Source organism: Canis lupus, chromosome 15 (genome assembly GCF_048164855.1).
Source record: "Canis lupus baileyi chromosome 15, mCanLup2.hap1, whole genome shotgun sequence".
Classification (NCBI taxonomy): Eukaryota; Metazoa; Chordata; class Mammalia; order Carnivora; family Canidae; genus Canis; species Canis lupus.
This window is the reverse complement of record NC_132852.1, coordinates 52,596,719-52,615,796: the sequence shown is the minus strand read 5'-3', so window position 1 is coordinate 52,615,796 and position 19,078 is coordinate 52,596,719. Positions and strand designations below refer to the sequence as shown.

Below are 19,078 nucleotides of genomic sequence, written 5' to 3'. Positions count from 1 at the left end.
TTCATAAGCGTTATTTCAGGTGTGTGTATATGAATGGATATATGTGTGTATCTGTATATGCTCTCATAATTCTCTCTCTCTATATATATATATATATTTATTTATTTATACTTATATATATGTATATATGTATGTTCAGTGTTATATTCCATTGCTGACCATGCTGTATTCTTTCTTGCTCACTGATTGAGGCTTTAGGAATCGACCTGGTAAGGTTGACATCTTCTGTAGAAATTAAGGACTCTATTTGAAACATTCACAGAGGAGAGTTCTATTTTTGTAAATAGGATAATTGGGTGGAAAACTGTGCTAATATCTATCTTTATTTAACCACTCCCAGGGACAAAGCCTAACTGTTAAAACCATGAGTCCATAACCAAGAAACCACCATCTACCCAGGGACAGTGTCCTCTGTATACAGGCTACCAGTTAAAAAGAGGAGGGGAGTCAAAAGCCAGACCATTCCATTGCATATTATTGTCTCAAGTGTATAAACAGAGAATGAGAATGAGAAGGTAGACTGAGGCAGGGCAGTAGGGAAGAGGGGAGTGTAGTAAGTGACACCACCGACCGCTAGGAATGGTATGTAGTAAAAAGGGTATGAAAGAGGGTTTGGGGAAGTGTCACACGAGACAATAATTGTGTCCTGATAGAGGTGATAATTATTCCAAGTGACTTGTGATGATCTTGTGTCCTTGTGCAGATTTGAATGGCAGTACAACATGCATTGTTACACACTGTGCACGATGCCAGCGAAAGGGGTAGGTGGGAAGCAGAGAGAATGAGCATTTATAGAGCTCTTACTATGTACCAGGCATATCATAAAATGGTTAGGAGTGTGGCTTTGCAATTACGGGATCCAGCTCAGCTCTGGGCTCTAAGACCAAGTTCCTTTATTCAAAAAAATTGGGGCAGATTGTGCTTTACCTCACCGACTGGATTGGGAGGGGTCATGAATACATCACCAACACTCAGTAAAGGTTAGTTATTAGAAGGATGGCCACCACTAGATCTTTCTTTACATAGTAATGTGAGGTGGACCTCATGCTCCCCGTTTTACAGATGGGCAAACAGGCTTAAGGATGCTAGTTAACTACCTCGTCCAAGATTTGTCATCTAGTAAGTGTCAAAGCTAGGATTCAAATCAGGTTTTCTAGCCCTGGAACGTGTTGGTTTTTTTCTCTGTTCCTTGCTACCAGCATAGGTAGCTCTCATATCTCACCCTGAGATGTTTGGGCAGTGAACTCTGGCACATTTCTGGGTGCGCTGTGCTGATGCATGCCTTCCTGCTCTTTATGCTCACGTCTGACCAGCTTGGGCAGGGGTTTTTGTGATGACTATGACGACCAAGCGCTCTGTTAAGGAGTCTGCCTCAGGAGACATTCTCCCACGTGTGTTTGCCGTGCCACCTGGAAAACGTCCTGTATGGTGAGGTAGTGCAGCCAGACGAACACGGCAGAGGTTATTTTGTGACCATGACAGTTGTCATACTTTTCCTTTTGCACTTCTGCCAAAAATCTGTGTTTTTGTCCTTGTGTTTTGGACCTCGTTAAATCGAGTACAGTGGGCTTGAGCTGACTTTATGTATAATGGAAATAGCCTCATGCAGTATAAGCCTCTGCCTGGGGTCACCACCTGCTCCCACCAAGCTGAGTAGCGAGGAACTTCTTATGGATCTTTTCATATTAATAGAATAATGGAAAACAGATGGTGTGCCAGGAGGAGTGCTTTTTCTTGGAGGCTTTGAAGGCCTGTTATGGGTTGAATTGTGTCCCCCATCCCCTCCCCCACCCAAATTTATATTTGAAGTCCTAACCCCCCAGTATCGCAGAATGTGAGCTTATTTGGATATAGGGTCATTGCAGATGTAACTAGTTAGAGATGACTTCATACAGGAATGAACTAATCCTATATGACTGGTATCCTTAGAAACAAAGGGGAGATTTGGACACAGACACACTCATGAGAGCTGCATGAGAGCACAAAGGCAGAGATTGGGGTGATGCCTCTACAATCCAAGGGACACTGAAGATTGCCAGAAACCAGCAGGAGCTAGGGAAGAGGCCCGGAACAGATTCTCCCCCCACAGCCTCAGAAGGAACCAGCCGTGCCGATGTCTTGATCTTGAACTTCTAGCCTGCAGAGCTGTAAGAGACAGATAAACTAGTGTTGGTTAAGCCAGTCAGTCTCTGGTTCTGGGTCCCAGCAGCCCTGGCAAATGAACACAGGGCCAGCCCATGAAGAGGTGGTGACTTCCTGACTCCGGAGAGAAACGAGAGTCACTCACATGCTTTGGTTATACTTTCCATAGGAGTGTGGAGTCAGATGGAAGGCAGAGAGGAAGTAGAAAGAAGACAAGCAGTACAGACAAGCAGACCAATGTCTGAAGAATGTGAGTGCTTGTTATACGAAGGACATTGCTCTGAGGTGAGCTTTTACCTCATGGGGTGTTTTAGATAAAGCAGTTTGCCCATTGGGGTTGGAAATATATTTTCTTCCAGACTACAAGGTGACAGTTTTTTTGAAAACTGCCAGCCTACAAGTGTAAATGTCACTGTCTAGAACAGTTTTGTCTAATAGAAAACTTTCTGCACCGATGATAATGTTCTAGATCCATACTCACTAAAATGGTAGCCATTTGCCACATGTGGCTGTTAAATGCTTGAGACGTGGCTGGTGTGGCTGAGGAACTAAGTTTTAAATTCTATTTAATTTTAATCTAAATTGCCACAGTGACTGGGGCCCCTGTATTGGACAGTGTGGCTCTAGAGCAGAGGCATATATTGGGATAGGACCCAGAGAAGAAAACATTGTTGCCTGGATTTTCACGAGGCTCATAGATCACCTTCACATCCTCAGCTAAAGGGGCTTTGGTGTGAGTGAAAGTGAAGAACACAGGAGAATCTTCTAGAGATTTTACTGAAAGATGCTTAATACAGGGTTGTATTTCACTTCTCAGAACCCAAATTGTCTTACGCTATTTAGTGCTCAGGAGAGAAGCAGGGCAGAGTGAGGAATATGAGGAGGACGTGGGGAAGCTGGGTCTGTGGTCCAGGTCTGTTTTCAGGCTGTGTGTGCTGGCTCTGATGTACCTCGTGGGACCGGTGGTCCAGTGCTAGGACTGCAGAGATGTCCAGATTAGACTACCTTCTCTGAAGGCAGAAGGTTCTCCCTTGGAGTCTTTGGTATTAGGTTGGTTATATGCAGATGCCTGGTAAAGGGTACTGGGGCTCCCTTGCCCACCCTCCCCCCCTTCACTGGCACCATTGCATGTGACATATTCCCAGAGGATGCTGTTTTGGAGAGAGCAGACAAGGGATATTTCGGAATCTAAAACGGAACCCCAACCCCAGCATTATTAGATGAAAAAGAATGCACCCCTGTGAATGTTTTTGGCCAGCCCTGGACAAATGACTTGTCATTGTCTCACCACTGGCTTTGGCTCTGTGCCCAGTATAATTTAAAAATCCCTTCTTTTTCCAACTCTACTTCGTTATCATTTTGATTTCACAGAGAAGTAAAAGGTTTGTCAGTCTTAGGTTTTTCTAGCCCCTGAGACAAATAATAATGGGTGTCATGCGGAGACACTGTATGGAGGAATGATGCCTGCTTCTCCCCGAGCCCCCTTGCGTTCTGGCAGACTGGACTCGAAGCAGTGGAACGGGATCTTGTAGAAGGAAAGGGCAGCATGCTTGATCAAATGGTGAGCGGGTGGATGTTCAGCTGGACTCTCTGGGTCTTGGAGGGCAAGGGTTTCGCTTAAGAAGACGCTGAGAAAAAAGTGCTTGTCAGCCTTCAGCCTGTTTGGTAACTGGTGCCACTTGCCTGGGACCCGGGGGATGCCAGTAAGCAATGAAGGCAAATAGTACTAATGCTCATACAGTGCTACCCCATATTTGCCCACTTGACCACCAGCTCTCTCTTTTCCAAGAACTTCTAAACGCATTGCAGACGGGATTAAAGAAAGCAACTAAAGATACCAAGTGATGCAAGGTAATTTGTGATGAGCGCCATCAAGAGAAAACCCAGAGGGCCCCAAGTGACCAGAGATGCCTTATTTGATCTAGTTTTTGAAGGATGGCCTTGATTTGGATGGGCAGCCAGGCAGCCCGATGTTGCTGCAGGCACGGATGCCCAAGGCATGGCTGGGGGACAGCGAGTGTCAAACCTGGTACGACAGGCAAGTCACAGGTCACAGGTTTTTCCGTTTGAATGTCCTTATTTGACTGTGGTTGCCATCAGCAGATGGAGAGTTCAGAAGGACCACGCTAGAAATCATTAATAATTTGCAGATGCAGTCAGCGGCCCCGGTGTGCTGGTGTGCCGTTCCGTTCCAGCAGAATACATGCAAGGAGCAGCTCACGGCCCCATCTGCTCTGCTCTTCCTGGCTCTATCTTTTATTTAATAACCTCTCTGTGACCTGCTCATGTGAGGTCATCTATCTCTTCTTCTGTGTTTAAATAGTCTTGGCTGCTACTTGCTGTGAAGGACTTACCTAGTTAGTGGGCGGGATCGACCTCAGTGCAGGAAACATATGGCGCCTAGGACAGCGCTTGCCATGAGCGTGCACAGGAGGCAGACTCCAGCCCTGGAGCCCAAGAGGAGTCAGAGCGGGAAGAGGGGAAGGATGGGAAAGGCGAGCTAGGTATTTTGCCCAGGCCGCTGGGGGAACGTAAGGATAGTATAGTCGTGGGAGAAAGGGAAACGAGGGAGGGGTAGCTTTGTGGGATGAGCCTAGGGTAATGACCTTGATTTGGGACATTTTAAGTATGAGACAGGACATCCCCGTGGAGACATTTCGCAGGCATTAAAAACCCCCAGTTGGGGAGTACTCAGGGCCCCATAATACAGTGGGAGTTCATTTGGCTCCAGCTCTCCTCTCCTTTCCTTGGCAAGTGGTTCCCCATAGAGTCACTTCGGATTGGCGGGGGGAATGTTGCTCAAGTCTCCCGAGCCTTTATCCTCACACTTGAATGCTAAATCCAGAACTCCCCGTTCCTGCTAAGTAGTTCAAAAGCTCTGAGGGATCCTTGGAACAGTCGCACCCTGGTGGGACTTTTCAGAGCACTCCTGGGGTTGGGAGAGAAATTTCAGGGTAACTGCAGAATAATGTGAGCTATAACCGGCCTGAGTGATCTTCTAGCTGGGATCTGGATGTGAGACTGGCGTGTTTGAAGGTTGCTGAATACCTGTTGACCTGCATGCCCCAACTGGGTGAACTCCATCTACCTTTTGATTCCTAACTAATCGCAGTGAACAATACACCAGCTTGTCTTCTGTAAAACGAGAGGGGTGAACATTCCCACCAGCCTTGCCGCCTTGGTTGGACAGGTCAGTTGACTGCCTTGAAGCTCTGCTTATTCATCTGTAAATTGAAGGGATTTGGCGAGGTGCCCTTTAACACGACTTCCCACACTAGCATTTTATGTCGGTCAGTGATTCTTTGTCCAGGGAGTGCTATTTTTTCCATAGGAACCGTCCTGCAGTTGCTAGTTAGCTTATCACCTTGACGAGAAGCAGCATGGAGAGGTGGGCAGAACGTGGTCTTTGGTGTCAGTGACCCGAGCTTAAACCCCCTCGGTCTCATGGCGACCTGTGCGACTCTTGGTGATGAGCCATAGCTCACCGATCCTTGAGTTTCCTCACTTGTGAAAAGGGGATGTTAATACCCATTTTGGGTTCATCGGATGATACTATGCATCAAGCATCTTTGTTTGTGCCCTGTTTTAGACAGTTTTATTGAGATATTATTCATATACCATATGGTTACCCCTTTTGAAATGCCTTGATTTGTACCCTGAACTCATTCAGTTTTAGTATATTCTCAGAGTTGTGCGTTGATCACTACTATCTAATTCCAGAACATTCTCACCCCAAAAAGAAAGTCTACACCCATTAGCAGTCTCTCCCCACCCTTCCCCCTACCTAGTCCCTGGCAACCACTAACTACATCCCGTCTCTATAGATTTGCCTGTCCAGGACATATTTCATATAAGCAAAATCCTATAGTATGTGGTCTTTTACGTCTGGCTTCTTTTGCTTGGCATAATGTTTTGCCACTTGTTTCATGTTATCAGCACTTCACTCCTATTCATTGCCAAGTAATACTCCCCTGTATGGACGTACCACATTTTGTTTGTCCATTAGTCACTCGATGGACATTTGGATTGTTTGCACTTTCTGGCTATTATGAATTACGCCATGAACATTTGTGTGCAAGTTTTTGTGTGGGCATATGCTTTCAGTTCTCTTGGTATCTCATTGTAGTTTTGATTGGCATTTTTCTAATGGCTAATAATGAGATTTTTCATGTGCTTGCTGGTATATGTCTTTTGGAGAAAGGTCTATTCAAATTCTTTGCCCATTTCTTAAAAATGGGTATTTGTTTTTCCATTATTGAGTTCTAAGAGTTCTTAATATATTCTGGATACTGTGCCTGGCATGCAGTTTTAAATAGGCATGCAGTCATTGTGCCTTCCTCTCTCCAGGTTTCTCACAGAAGTCTATAGCCTATGAGGTGACATCTGGAACTAATTGCTCAGACGTTGAATCCCCAGTATCCTGAGTCCTAAACCATTATGTCTTGACCAGAGCTCTTCTTAGCACAGAGCCATTCTGATGAGGCACTCTGATCCTGGAACCCAAATCTGGAACCTGGAACAGCAGGGGATAGTTGGCCTGGAAATGAGCTCTGAATGAATCTATGGGGGCAGTAGCTAGTTCTATTTCTAAGTCTTGGGCTTTTTTTCTAGATGGAGAGGACTTAGGGGGTAATTGTGCTGTGTTTTTTGGGTTTTTTGCTGCTACCGCACCAGGGTATCCTCCATTGTATGCTGTGGGCATCTGGAAGTTGGGGCTGAGGACCACATAAGGATATATCTGAGAACATCAGCTTCTTTCTTCGGTACCACTCCCAAGATGAGTAGCATATTTTTCCAAGAGTGATCTGGCAATTTTAAGTCATATATAAAAATGTCCCAAGGAAAATCATGGGTCCGCTTTAAAAAGAAGGGAGTTTTATGGGAAACCTTTGAAGACCTGGAAATTATTCTCTGTTCTGAGAACTGTACTCTGTGTCCTGAGACATGTTTTATACTCTGCTACCCCTTTACCTTTGCCCCCATTATCTTCCTTCTCCATCCCTCCAGCCTGGCATGTATAACCATCCCTCAAGGCCCAGTGGGGTCTCTATAGTTAGGATCCTTTCTTCCTACACACGAGGGGGAAAAGGTGCCTGTGGAGCAGTGGAGGCCTGGGCTGCCCCTTGCAGAGAGCCGTCTCCACCAATTTGCCAAACTGCCAACCCACAGATTTGCCCTGAAGACTAGATGTAGCTTTGAAGGGTCATGGACAGACAATATTGATTCCTCCTCTTAAGTATGTCAGGACAGGTGGAAATCTCTTTAATGCCCAGGAAATTTGCTTTGGGGGAACAAAGCCAGCCCAGTTTGCATTTGGATGTTGCTGACTTATTGTAAAACTAAGGAAAGGATAGAAGGTACCTCTTGGTATGCTAGTCCTTTGTAGGGAACAACCGTCCACAGGGGAGCTATCTCTGGCTCCCTTTGCTCCTCTGAACATTCGGACCTGCCTCTCCCTGGCCATCCTCTCACTGTTTCACAGAGAAGCACACCCTGCCCTCAGAAAGTGTGCCATCTAGTCGGAAGGATAAGATGAATCATAAATTATTCATTGTTAGAGCTGGGAGGTTCCTTGGGGATTCTCCAATCCTGAATTTTCCAATCTCCTTTCTTGACCAAAAATATTTTGTGTGGAGGAGAAAAAAAAAGTTGTTCTCCTCTGGTAAAGAAATTTGGGTCAGAGTATGTTGTGTGACCCTCTTGGATACACACAGTGTTCATCAGTGGATTGAAGGCAAAAGAAGCTCACTTGGATGGGACCCAGCGTTTCTTCAACCATCTGAGTCTCACTTTTTCCCTCCTTTTTCCATAGTAAGTATTAATAGCTCACAGGACACTAAACATGCTTCGGGAAACATTGCATCCTTTACAGAGATGGAAACCTGTGCTCAGAAATACTAAGTGACTTGCTTAAAGTCAACAACAAAGAGTCAGACTTAAAATCAGGTTTTCTCACTCCCAATCCATTGTCCTTTCTACAAATAATAATCCTGTCACGCTTGAATGAGGGTGCGTGGCATTGAAAATGTTGTCATTTATGCTAGTAATGAAAACAACGCAGGTTCCGGAGTCCCGCCGCCGAGCGTGGGAACCCCGGTTCTGCCGTTTGACTGGCGCGTGCCCGTGGGCGGCTAAGCCTGTTCATGTCTCTGTCTCGCTGCTTCTGTAAAGTGAGGATGACAATAATGACCCCACGGGGAAGTCGTGAGAATTATTTGAGATAATATACATAAAGATCAAGTCCGTGTTTCTCTCCCTGTTCTCGTCACATCAGGCCCTGCTGCTTGCCTCGCCCCTGGCCCGCTCCCCCTCCCGCCCCCCGATCTAGGACTTTTGAAAGGCAGAGCGTATTAAAAACCAAGAAGTGAATATCAATAGCAGATTATAACTGCTATTTATTGAATGATGACAGAAAGAATGAATGAGCAGGAGTTAGGAGCAATTACCTGGGAACACTCAGAGCTATACTAAAGCGCTAAACATTCATGACATTGAGGAAGAGATGACAGAGGGATGGCTAGAAGGTGTAGATCGACTGGGGCCCAGGGGACAGGCCGTGGCCAAGGTAGTACACACTTGGCATCTCAGGCCAGCTTCCTTTCCTGCTGCATCCTCACAACATGAAACCGTGGTCGAGGTCTCTTTATTAAAGAAGCAGCAATTCACCTTTGGAATACAATTTATTTTAAAAGATTTTGGGGACGTCTGGGTGGCTCAGCGGTTGAGCATCTGCCTTTGACTCAGGGCATGATCCTGGAGTCCTGGGATCGAGTCCCATAGAGGGCTCCGTGCATGGAGCCTTCTTCCCCGTCTCTGCCTCTCTCTCTGGGTCTTTCTATGTGTCTCATGAATAAATAAATAAAATCTTTAAGATAAATAAATAAAATAAATAAAAGATTTTGGCAACAAGGTCGGTCCTGAGGCGGGAAAGGGGGCAGAAAGGTCGACCCCAGCAAGGGGGTGGGACGGTGCCAAGCATCTGGCTCCGAATGGCAGAGGGATCCCCAGGGGCTCCCCCAGTTGTCGGGGGAGCAGAGCAGAGAGCCGACCATCCCAGGACCTCTCTTTCCCTTCTCTGCCAAGGCCATCCCGCCTCCCAGCCCGTCGTCCAGCCTCAGGACTTGTGTAGCTCTGGAAGCCGCTCCTTCTTCCAAGGGGTCCAGTCCGGTGCCCTAACAGGGAGCCCGTGTGGCATCTGTTCGGCAGCAGCGGGGAGGGCCCGCGGCCCAGTAGGGATCACCAGTTGCATCGGGGCCGGGCTCTGCCCTCATTCGGGAACGTCTCAGGGCTAAGGGGCCACAGGCCCCGCAGGGCCGGCCTCGGCGACGTCTTCCTCGTCTGAGGCCCTCACGCCCTCCCTCCGGCTTTTCTCCTGCCGCTTTCTCGGCCGGCGTTTTCAGGAGCACGATCCGTGGGCCACAGTAAATAACTCTAGCCGAGGCTTTGACCAGTGGCACAGGCGGCTTTGCCACGGCGAGGGGACAGTCAGAGGGTGCCAGGCCGCGTCCTGCCGCAGCGGGGCCGCGCACACGCAGCCTCTTCATCCGGCAGCCGCGCGCGAGGCGCCAGGCCCCGTCTGCCATGCCAGGTGCTGGCTCGTTCTCCGGGACGATGCGAGGCTAAGCACGCTGCTGGCACCGAGCGAGTCACAGCTTCCCCTCATTTATTTACCTCGAGTCAAACAAACCCTGACTCCTGCTTTGAATGCAGGCTGCGGTAGTTCCCAGATGACAGAAGGGCAGCCGTCTCTGGAGAGTTGCCTTCTGCGGGTGCTCACGGGGACCGCTGTGTGGCACAGCTCCTGGGGACGCCAGGAGGCCACTTCAGAGCGCAGGGCAGCAGCTCCTCAGAAGGCTGACCCTGAGTGCCCTCGCGACCCAGCCCGAGAGAGGTGCAAACATTTGTCCACACGGGCTCGTGCACAGGTTCACAGCAGGGTTGTTCAAAACAGGCAGAGAGCAGAAACCGCCCAGACGTCCTTCAGCTCATGGAGGGACAAACTAATGTGCTCTGTCCATTCAGTGGACTATTATTTGGCAAGAAAAAGGAATGAAATGCCGACACAGGCTATGACACAGATGAACCTTGAAAAAATTATGTTAAGTGAGAGAAAGCCGACACCTAAGGCCACTTGTACAGGGCTGTTTGTGCAAAATGTCCCGGATAGGCAAATCCGTAGAGACAGGGAGCAGATTAGAGATTGCTGGGGGCTGAGGAAGGGGAGAACGGGGAGTGGCTGCTGATGGGTGGGGGGGGTTCATGATGAGAATGTTTTGGAATCAGGTAGTGATGGTCCCACAACTGAATGCACTTACAACCACTGAGCTGTGCGTTTTCACAGGGTGACTTTTATGATACGTGAATTATATGTCGGCAAAGCTATTAGGTAAAAACTGCCCTGAACTTGCCACTGTAGTCAAGTCCTCTGTGAACATACATAGGCTAAGGGAAAGAGGTAGGAAGGCCCACAGCAAGAGAGGAGCAGTATGGATCCTGCCTTTGGGAAGAAGCACCAAATGATGGGTTTGAATGAGCAATGCTTTGTGCTTTGTCCCAAATTTTCTGTGGGACCTATTGTGTTTGCTCAAAATTTTAGGATGCCTTGAACCTCCTGGCCCCAAACCCCTACCTAGAAGTAAGTTCCTGTTGGAACCTGTTAGAGTTCATTGATGAATGAATAAATGTTCACCCTCATACATTTAAAAAATATATTTTGTCTGGAAATAATTGTAAGCTTCCTGAAAATTTGCAAAAATAAAAGTAGCTTACAAAGGATAGCCCCATACCTTTTACCCAGATCGACCATTTTCATTTTACTCCATTTGCATGCTCGCAATGATGCACACTCACTTCCTCTTTGTTGTCACATGTGTGCTCACATGTGTATATACACACATATATATTAACATATACATGCACTTTCAGTGAATGATTTGAAGGTAAGTTATAGGTGTCATGGCCCTTTATTTCTGCACCATCAAATCCATGAGTCACAAACCCCACACGGCTACTTAAGTTAGAATGAAACCAAATGTAAAAGTGCGTTCCACAGTCGCACTGGCCACATTTTCCATTGCTCAGTAGCCCCCTGTGGCTAGTGGCTCCCATGCTGGTCCGCAGAGGTTAAAGAGCATTTCTAGTATCACATGGAGTTCAGGTGGACGGTGCTGCTTTGCCAAACCCAGCATGGTCTGTGTGCTTCCTGAGAGTAGGGTACCCGCCCCCCACCCCTGAATCACACAGCACGGTCACCAGCGTTAGAGAACATGACACCAATGCAACAGTTTTATCTGACAGTTCGCATCCCAGTTCTGTCAGTTGACCCAGTAATGTTCTCACTCCTTTTGGAATGAGGTCTTCAGTCTTGTGGTTGTCCCAAATGTGTGTGGTTTGCGCCCAGGGGAGGCGTTGGAGCTGAAGCTGTTGGTCAAGCTTTGATGCCAGGGTGTGCAGGGTCCTTTGCTCCTGCCCTTCTTTCCACCGCCTTGACTCGTGTGCTGGAGGCAGCTTGCATCTCCCCTGCTCAGAATTGTTTTGGTGTCTGTGTCACCAGCTAAAGCAAGGTGCAGTTCCCCTCTCCTCCTGCACTGACATTCGGTCTCTGAGCTGGTGGGGCTCTCTCTTTAATCAGCAGGAAAGGTTTCCTGTGAGTAAAAGGAAACCGGCCTACTAGCTAGCACAGTATTTTTCTTTGTTCTGATACCTTTTCCCAGATTTTAGCCTGCATCTAAAAAGAGGCTCGTCTTGGTCCTCATTTGTTTTCTGTTCTGTGGCTGAGTTGTGATCCCATAGCTCGGAGTCATTTCATGTAGCCCAGGACCCAGGAGCTTCCTGCCCCAAACTCCTCCTGCATGGAGGCCAGGTCTGTAGGCCCGGTGCTGTCCATCGCACATTCCTAAGTGCTCCCCCACCCCAGCCTTGGGCATCGCCGGCTCACTTTTTTCTGGCCTGAGAGAAAGGCTGACTCTTGATGATTTTCAGCTGCACTTTGGTTGAAGAGTGGGAGAAAAGAACAAATTGCAGTTGGTTTCTACTTTTGAACTGACTGGTATTAGAGCTTATCCTCTCAGGGCTTCCTTGCGATTTAATGGGATTCAGTGGCATGAATAAGCATGGAAAACAGGTTCCCAGGCTGCTGACTTCACTTCCATAGAGGTCCCCACATCCCCCCAGTAATTCCTAGCATTTTGTGGGAGTCAGAACTGGGGAACGAGACATCAACAGGTTTATTCTCTTACTTTCTTGTCTTTGCCCCTTAGAATATTCTCATACTCTCTCCCACCTTTTATTTGGATTCAGCATTTCTTAGAAGAAAAGAATACTTAGCAAGGTAAGAGTCACTGAAGAACACGGTGGGAATCCTATATGAGCCATATAGTTTGAGCCAAGAAAGAAAAGGGAAAAGGATTCATGCAGAGAGAGTGGAAATGGAGCTGATGGTTCATTTTCTGCTTAACTAAAAAAGAATGAAAAGGGCTTGGCTGGCAGGGTCAAGACCACAAGGCGAGCAGTTGAGAGCCATGTGGTGCAGGATGGCGGTGTAGTTTCGTCCTTCACCGCCTTTTGAGAACTGACATATGGAGGACTTTGAGCCCTGGGTCCACTTGGCTCCCTTGGTGGGGGACTCGGTGGAGTATATGTATTTGATGCTAGTGAAAGACCAGAGAGCTCTCGCTGCACCTGCCATCAGAAGGAACACAGAAATTTGGATGTTCTCCATTAATATCTTGTGTAACAAGAGGTACCCTCGTTGGCCAGATGGTTTTGATTGACCTGTGTGCTTTTAGAAGTGTTACTGAGTGTTTTCGCTAGAGAGTTGTAGGTCCCTGTCACTCCTGGACCCCTGGCGTAGGGATCATGGTTTCATGTTACCTTCGAGTGCCCTTCCAGCTGTGGCTGGAGAGCAGTGTCACGGGACAGTAACTCAGAGATGCAGTCCGAGAGCAGATTTCATTGTAGGTCAGCTCCGGCCTTAGAGACACGCTCACGGGGAATCTGGGAGGCTGGAGGGGTCATTGCCACAGCCGTACCCCTCATCTTGGGGATTCAGAGAACCCCCAGGCCTGGCCACGAACACCAGGGTGTGCCTCCTTCTGCCGCTCCAAGCCAGCAAGTGCCCCTGGTCTGTCACCTGTCCCCATGGCTCCCCAGTGTGCCGGATTCCTCCCCTGCTTCTCCCTTCCCCGCCAGTCACCATGCTTTAGATTGCTCTTTCCATCTCTTGTCTGTGGCCTTGCCTTACATTTCTACTAACACCTCCCTTTGTTCAGGATGTTACCCCCTCACAGATGCTCCTCCACGGCGGGCTGGGAGCCTCTCGGCCCTGATCACTCAAGGCCATGTTCCATTCAGCCGCCTGACTGGTCCTCTCCTCCCTTGCAAGCACCTCTCAAGGCTCCTCGCTGCCTCCAGGATAAAATTGAAACCACATCTGACTGCAGCTCATCTTTCCAAATGTATGTGCTGCTCCCTATGGGAGCCCTCCGCTACATACAGGCATTCTGATTCTTCCCGAGTTCCCCTCAGAGAGGGCTGTCCCTGTTGTATCTTATCTTATTTTTATATTGTATCTGCAAACTATTCCAGGTCCTGTGGGAAGTAGATGGCTTATAAATCTTAAATAAAAATGGGTTTAGTCTTATTCCCTAGCTGCAGTACATGTCTTCTGATGTGTAGGTCTGTGCACTTCTATACCCCCCTGCTCCCTTTTGGAGTGCTCTGCCCTGTGCTCTGCACACCGTCCTCCCTCCGAACCCTGCAGCACAGTTACAGCAGCCCTGGGTGGTCAGTTATTTGTTCTCATGGCACCTGTGTCTTCGTGTTGTTTTCACAGCCCTCGGGTTGGTGCTCGAACATAGTAGGCTCTCAACAGACATTTCCAGATGCTCACTGTGGCCTCTTGAATCCTCAGCCGGGCAGATCTAGAGATCTGACTCCATAAATTCATTAAGGATTATGAGGTTCTGAAGGTCTGACTTGTAGTAACTCATCTTCTAGAAGACTGATTGATTAATCTGGATCATTACAGAGAGAGGCTGGGCATGCCTAGGCATTTCCTCCTCAATTAGAGATGCCTTTCTGGAACCCCAGCAAGTTATCAGATTGCTTATTGAGCATAGAATTTGAGCAAAAGGTATTATGTGTTTTTGCAGGCAACTATAAATTATGAAAATGCTCTCTAGGGATATTTCTCCCCAAAGAACCTGAATCAGGCATCTAAAATCAAATACCCTCTCTCTCCCTTAACAATGAAAAATCTCAGACTTCACTAAGATCACTAAGATGACTGCCACTTATCACTGTAACATCATCCCTCCTTATTTTGATACATTCAGCATGTTACAGTTCCCAAGTTTGCAGATATTCTCCTTAATTACATTTTAGGATGATGGTGTTTGAGTCACTAACACGACAGCATCTTAAATCCTGGACTTGTAATTTCTGTCTTTGGGGATCTGTAGACCTCTGTTCATAAGTTGGTATAGCATAGCACCTCTACTAGGGTGGGGACAGATGCTGTGTATTAGTTCTAGGAGTCTTAGTCTAAAACTCCATGTAAGTAAGGAGTCCAGAATGGTGTTTGTTCATCCATTAATGAATCAGTGGTACCCTGGGTGTGGGAGCAAATGCTATTTTTAAACCCATTGCTGACTTAAGTGATAAAGAGGGTACAGAATGTGCCTTGCCAGGCTTGTGAGCTTATCGTGAGTAATACCCATGGTTATTATGATGTCAGAACTTGAGGATTCTTTACCAAGAACATAAGCATTGCATCATGCAACTGGGGCAGGGCGTGAAACGACTGTTTTTCCCAGGAAAACAGCCGCAGAGGGCATAAGCTGATGCTCCCGTTAGGCACACAGGCCTGAATGCAGCCATGCCAAACTCCCATGGTCAATTTGAAGAGCACCTTCCCATTTTAGCCACTAGGATGTCATTTGTCTCCAAGCTTCCAAGCCAAATAAGGCATGTGTGACGGAGGATCCTATACCATCCCCATGTTTTGAGACATTATTGGGTGGGGATTAGTGTGTGCACACCTGAAACCCCTAATGGCTCTGAGTATCATAGCTGTTCCATCATTTACACATTGATCTCACAAAGCTTTTTCACAGAGCACAGAAGTGATGCCTAAATGTGGAAGGTAGGGATTGAACCACTTAGAATTTTTAAAGTTGTCTCTAAAAATGTGTGCTCTGCTTTTGATGTGTGAGCATGATGAGCGTCAAAATATAATTACATTCAACCTCATTAATTCAGACTCATTTGGGAGCACGGCATTAAGGAAGATTATAGTGCTAGTGAGGATGGGCTGTTATATGGTGGGTGGCAACAAACAACCCTCACATCTCAGGGACTTCAAATAGCGATGGTTTGTTTCACCACCACGCTGCCTTTGCACCTTGTGGGGACTTAGCTAGGGTCTCTGCTCCTTGTTCTCCATGTTCAGTTCTCAGGCTATGGAGCCTCTGCCCCTGGATCGTCACTGGCAGGTGGATCAAATAGGCACATCACACAGTGGCTCTGCAGAGCTTCTGCCCAGAAACAACGCTTCACACTCAACTTTTTATTGGCTCAAGTTACCCATGTGGCCAAGGCTGACTCTTCAGTTACTTGGTTTGGGATATCTGAGTCATAGCAAGGGATTTCAAAGTGAAGGGCTCAGGACAATTTATGGGGATACAGAAGAAAACATTGGAAATTTGTTTTATCTCATCCTTTTAAATTTTCTATTGTGTTTTTGGTAAACATACTATGCTAGTAAAATAGAATGTATATAATTTATTAAAAACAAATATCACAGTATTAGAAATGTTTAGTTTAACCACATGCTTAATCAAAAAAAGATCATAGCTTATGTAATAGATACAAATCTGCAGTGAGTATGTTGTACTTAGAAACTGGGTTGTATCACCTCACACCTGTCTGAATGGCTAGTATAGTAATAAGTGCTGGCAGAGGATGTGGAGAAATGGTAACCCTTGTGCCCTGTTGGTGAGAATGTACATTTAGGTGTAGCCACTATGGAAACTGTATGGAGGTTCCTCAAAAAATAAAAAATATAGCCACCATATGATCCAGCATGGTGGGTATCTATCCAAAGAAAATGAACACTAATTTGAAAGAATATATGCACCCTGTATTCATTGCAGCATTATTTACAAGAGCCAAGATACGGAAACAACCCAAGTGTCCATCAAATGATTAATGGATTAAAAAAAAAAGATGTCACACATACACACACACACACACACACACTATGGAATACTACTCAGCCATAAAAAGGACAAATCTTGTCATTGTTACAAGATGAATGGACCTTGAAGGTATTATACTAAGTGAAATGAGCCAAACAGAGAAAGATAAATACCACATGAATTCACTTATATTTGGAATCGAAAAAACAAAAACCAACCAACCAAAACAAAACCCAGACTCACAGATAGAGAGAACAGATTGGCATTTGTCAGAGGGGAGGGGGATGAGGAGATTGGTGAAGGGGATTAAGAGCCACAAACTTCTGGTTATAAAACAAGTAAGTCATGGGGATATAATGTACGGCAGGGGCAAGATGGTCAGTACTATTGTATTAACTCTGTGAGGTGACAGATGGTAACTAGACTCACTGTGGTGATCATTTCACAGTGTATACAAATGTTGAGTCGCCACATTGTACACCAGACACTAATATAATACTGCATGTCAGTTATACCTCAATAAATTAAAAAAAGAAAAAGGAACTGGATCCTAGATATGACCAGGGTTGAACTTCTTTTTTTTCTTTTTAAGATTTTATTTATTTATTTGAAAGAGAGACAGTAAGCACAAGACAGTAAGCAAGGCAGAGGGAGAGGGAGAAGCAGACCTCTTGCCGAGCAGGGAGCCTGACACGGGGCTCGATCCCAGGACCTCGGGACCATGACTTGAGCCGAAGGCAGATACTTAACCGACGGAGCCCTCCAGGCACCCCAGGGTAGAACTTCTATAGAAAACATTCCAAGGAAAAGAATGCCTATGTTTTTTAGGTAAAATGGGTAAAATACAGGCTCTGTGTCTGAATCTTCTCAAGCTCTCGAAGTTTCCCAGGCATCCTCTCTGAGTCCTTGGAAGCTGCTTTCTTCTTGATCAAACCTGCCTTTCCTCACGGAATAGCATTTGAGATAAGTAACAAATGAGTCCTATTTCATTGTTCTTCTGTGTCCTTTGTCCATTGGAAGATAGCATACTGGACCCGTTGTATGTGGCAGGCATTGTGCGGAGTAGTGGGAGTGCGAGTGTCCCTGCAGAGAGCCAGTGTGTCGGGCATGCTGTGTGTTAGCCCTTGGCGAGCCAGCCGACCTCACCGTCCTCCCCTTGCACTGAACACATAGTTAGGGCCGACTTCCCACCAGGCACTGCTCTGAGTGCTTTCCAGGGGACCCCCAGGGAAACTAATATTATCTGCATTTTACAGATGAAGACACTGAGGCATAAAGAGGCCATGTAACCTGCTAAGACCACAACCCAGCAAGGGGCAGAGTCCACAATTGCCATGGAGGCAGAGCCGATCTGGAATGAGCTCTCAGAACGGACCATCCAGGGGCCTCCCTGTGTTATAAGGCAGGATGTAGGCACGCTCTCCTGCGTGTTAGCCCCACTGCAAGACCCGGTACAGTCAGAGCAGGCACCTTCCCTCAGTGCTGTATGCGGGTGGCCCAGCGCCGTGGGGTTGTTGGCTAATGACCACACCGGGACTGGTTTGATGACAGTGACTCATAGCATGAAAATGTCCTTGCGGCAGACCAAAGAGCCCACTTTAATCTGTACAGCTTAGAATTGGCTCCTTGCACTGCCAAGGGACCCTTTGACCAACTTTCACCCCCACAACATCCACACACAAATACCTGTTTGAATGTTGCAAAGAAGACAGCGTCGCATCCTTCTGGTGTGTCTATAGCGCACAGGGCACTTTGCCGCACTACTTTATTATTCCGAGTGTGCTTCTAGCACACTTTCACTTGCCAAGCATCTTCTCACTTTTCTCTCACCTTTTATTTTTCCTTTTCCTCCTCCCCTCCCTTCCTCCCAGCATCCCTTGCCTGCTTTCTACCCATTTCTCTGACTTTTCTTTCTTGCTGTCTCCCCACCTGCCTTCTTCTCTTCCCACCACGGGAGCAGCACTTTCTCTGCCTTTGCCAACGTGATCTCTAATTGAGTTTCGTGAGATGTCAGTTAAGGCAAAGGAGAGGAATGAAAAAACTTACTAGGGAACAAAGGCATGGGGACGTAGAGTTACTGTCGTGAACGGCAGTTGAGCCGTTTACATCAAGGAAGAGGGGTGTGTTCCTGTGCCCTAAGAGGAGGGTGGGATGGATCCTGGATTTGAAGAGACTCTAAGAGAGAGGCTTTTGTGCACTTAGCATCATAGGCATCGCTGTGTGACTTCTTTCACAAAGTTTTCTTTGCGTGTAGATGATAGCCTACAAGAGAAATGATCAAAGAAATACATAAACATGAGTCCAAGAGGCAGCAGACAGGTGTTGCAGTGGGAGCAGATTGCAGGGGGTGGGCCTTTGTCCTGGTTGCTTTGTATAACAGCAAAGAGTGGAGGCTTCTACAGGGCAGGCCCCGGACTCCGTCACCACTGAGCACAGAATGAACTTTTCGCAGGCTTTTGATCCACATTCTGTAATTTTAAAGTCAAACGTGGGTCATGATGGACAAACACATTTGCACGCAAAGAGATGTGTTGTACCCTGGCTGGTGAGAATGGTAAGCAAGACAAGGGAGTACAGCTGAGGATACTTCTAGTGCTTTTCAACCAGGAGGCAAAGACAGACTCTAAGGGCAGTCTGCCATTTGGCCAGCGTGACCCCGTGGTTGTGATAGTTACTTTATCACAGCTTGCACACACCCGTATTTTTTCACTGAAATACATCCCAAATTATATTAGAGT

At 46.9% G+C, this 19,078-nt stretch overlaps 1 protein-coding gene across 17 annotated transcripts in view; it reads left to right on the top strand.

The window, feature by feature from the left end:
* Positions 1–19,078, top strand: part of HIPK2 (homeodomain interacting protein kinase 2) — a 193,158-nt gene that overhangs the window by 25,679 nt on the left and 148,401 nt on the right. The window contains exons 1-2 of one of the 17 annotated variants that reach the window (XM_072777406.1): positions 2,130–2,147; positions 2,312–2,427. The exons of 15 other annotated variants lie outside the window; for them this stretch is intronic. The gene's annotated coding sequence lies outside the window, so the exon portion shown is untranslated. Of the gene's footprint in view, positions 1–2,129; positions 2,148–2,311; positions 2,428–19,078 lie in introns of those variants that run through there. One more of the 17 variants, XM_072777405.1, reaches the window with a different exon arrangement.